This window comes from Hibiscus syriacus, unplaced genomic scaffold, assembly GCF_006381635.1.
Source record: "Hibiscus syriacus cultivar Baekdansim isolate YM2019G1 unplaced genomic scaffold, ASM638163v2 tig00110745_pilon, whole genome shotgun sequence".
Classification (NCBI taxonomy): domain Eukaryota; kingdom Viridiplantae; phylum Streptophyta; class Magnoliopsida; order Malvales; family Malvaceae; genus Hibiscus; species Hibiscus syriacus.
In genome coordinates this window covers 2,213,236-2,216,234 of record NW_024062847.1, presented here as the reverse complement: position 1 = coordinate 2,216,234, position 2,999 = coordinate 2,213,236, and positions in this window count along the sequence as shown.

The following is a 2,999-nucleotide window of genomic DNA, read 5'->3' as shown; positions in this document are numbered from 1 at the left end:
AGGGGAGAGAATAGAAGGTGGGCGGCAGAAAAGAAACAAAATGTGGAAAAATTATTTTTGGGTTTTGCTATCGTGCGACAAACCTTCCTTGGGTTTTGCTAACGTGCGCCATTAATGAAACGGTGCGCACAGCTGGGCTTCTCCTCTTTTCCTACTTTGTTCGACTATTTACTACTCAACGACTCCGAAATTAGCACTGTTCGAATCATTATCTCGCAAATCCTCGTCGTTTAAGTTTGAATAAAAATATTCGGTTCCTGAAAAATAAAAATTAAATTAAACATGCTTGAATGAATAAAAATAAAATGAAACAAAAAGTAAAGATAAAAATAAAAAATATAACGGAATTGAAAACAATGGGTTGCCTCCCATGAAGCGCTTTTGTTTAACATCGTTAGCTCGACGACCTGATTCAGACTACAGGTTCCGTGACAGACACTTCCACTTCATTCGCTTTTTCCAACTAAGAAATTCATTATGAGAAACTTGAAAATTCTCACAAAGATTTCTTCGGATATTTCCCAATTTTAAAATCTTGTCCAGAAGAATGGCCGTCAAAACATCTTTTTTTACCAAAAAATGATTTCTTCAAACGACTCCTTGATGATTTCAACTTATTTTTTGGTGCCTGCAAAAAGGAAGGTAAATCTTTAGTTTTTAAAGGAGTTGAGATAAAATTTGAATCAACATCTGAAATATTTTTCAACTCCCTTATGTCATCTTTTTATCATCTGATTCCTTGCATAAATCATCAACAAAGTTAGATTCATCATCAACAAGTTTAAAAATGCCAACAAAATTAATACTATGAACATTATCCGGATATCTCATTGCTTTATAAACATCAAATTTTAAGATCTCATCGTCGAACTCCATAGTAAGAATACCGCTTCGAACATCAATTTTTGCATTTGTCGTGCTCAGAAAAGGACGACCGAGGAGAACCAATGTTGCTACGATCATTTTCCATATCAATCACATAAAAATCAGTAGGGAAAATTACGTTTTCTACCTCCATTAGAACATTTTCTATGAGTCATTCAGGATAAATTATTGATTTGTCAGCTAGCTGAAGTGTAACTCTCGTCTCCATCAAAGGCTTCGTGGAAATTAAATTATAGACAGAGAGAGGCATTACATTGATAGAGGCACCTAGATCGGACATAGCTCGCTTGATTTTAACCTCACCAATTTTACAAGGTATTAAAAACATACCTTGGTCTTTATACTTCAGTGGAAGCGATCGTTAGAAAACTGCTGAGATGTTCGCGCCTAAATCCACTTTCTCGACCCCGGTAAGCTTCTTTTTAGTCGTACAGAGATCCTTCAAAAACCGACAATACCTTAGAACTTTCCGGATAACTTCAAGGAGAGGTATGTTAACTTCCACCTTCCGAAGTACGTCTAATATTTCCTTTTCCTCAGCTTTTTTATCCTTTTTAACTAACCTTGATGGAAAATGCGGTGGCGCATCATAGGGAGATGGCTTCGAATCGTCCATTTGTTCTTCATCGTTCTCTTTATGGGATCCTGTATCAACTGTTTCTTCTTCCCTTTGGGAGTACGAATCTTCTTCTTTCTTCCGGGATCTTGCGCTCACTTCCTTTGGGTCTGGTTGTTCAACAATTGTACCGCTTCGGAGGGTGATGGCGCTAACATTCTCTATTGGATTCGGTTCAGTTTGTGATGGTTGCCTCCTTTGTGACTCTAATCTCCCATCGGTTTGAGCCAGTTGGCTCAATTGCTTGTCCATCTCTTGGAAGTGGGCTTCAGTTTGAGTCTGGAATTTCTCCTGGGATAGTGCTAACCTCTCGACAATCGATTCTAATGATGACTTTACAGTTGTTACGTCGGTGGAGGTCTCGCTTGATAGTCTTGGTTCGGTCTCGGGTTCTACGTATAACTGAAGTTCGAATGATCCCTCCATCCTGGGTTGTATGTATTACCATAAGGATTATAAGCTCTTTGGGGAGGTCCCGGAAAGTTTCCGACTACGTTGACTTGAGCTGTTGCGTCGTCTTGAATCAATGGACAACCGTTTGTTGGATGATCAGGTAGTGCACATATTCCACATAATCGATTTTGTCATGTCTTTCCTGCAATAAGAGAGTTTACGACTTCAGTTAACTTGTCTATTTTATTTTCTAAGGAAGATGAACTTATCTCATGAACCCTTCGAAAAGGTTCATTATTTGCGCGGAACTGTTGGGAATTTGCAGTCATTATCGATATTAAGTCTCTTGCCTCAGTAGGAGTCATATTCACCAAGGCTCCACCGCTGGCTGCATCGATCATCTTCATTTCCAGGGGATATAATCCTTCATAAAAGTATTGAAGGAGTGTTTGTTCGGATAACCCATGTGTGGGCAACTAGAACATAACTTCTTAAACCGAATACCCAAGGCAATCTTTGATTCTGGCTTCAGTAATTATTCTAACAACATCTATTGTCATAGATCAAATACCGTTTAAGTTCGTGGCGACCAACTCGGATTGTTGTTTCTATAATCGTCAATTCCGATCTCAATTCCCTCTTGGCGAAGCTATCTCGCCAAGTGTGTTCCCAGGAAGTTGAATTGCTTTCTATAAGCCGAATCTTCCTCCCACATGTTTAATCGCAACAACCTCTTGACCAAAGTCAATCTTTGATTTTGAAAACTGTTTTGATTTTTGGAAAATAAGTGCAGAGATTGAGAGAGATATTCCGAAGATATTAAGGGACCGTTTCAATTCTCCTGTTGGAATTGAATCATCGCGACAACTCTCGCTTATGAAAAGTTTAGCAAAGCATGACAAAAGTCATACTTAGCATAAAAATAATACTTGAAAATAAAGAAAAATAAAAAGAACTTGAAAATGAAAAGAGAAAACTTTTATAAAAACTAGAGAGAAAAGAAGAATGTATTCCGAATGATGTTTTTAGGCTTACCCCAAGTGGGTATTTATAGCCTCTCAATGACTAAATGATAAACAAAGAAAGTAATAAAATAATACAAAAG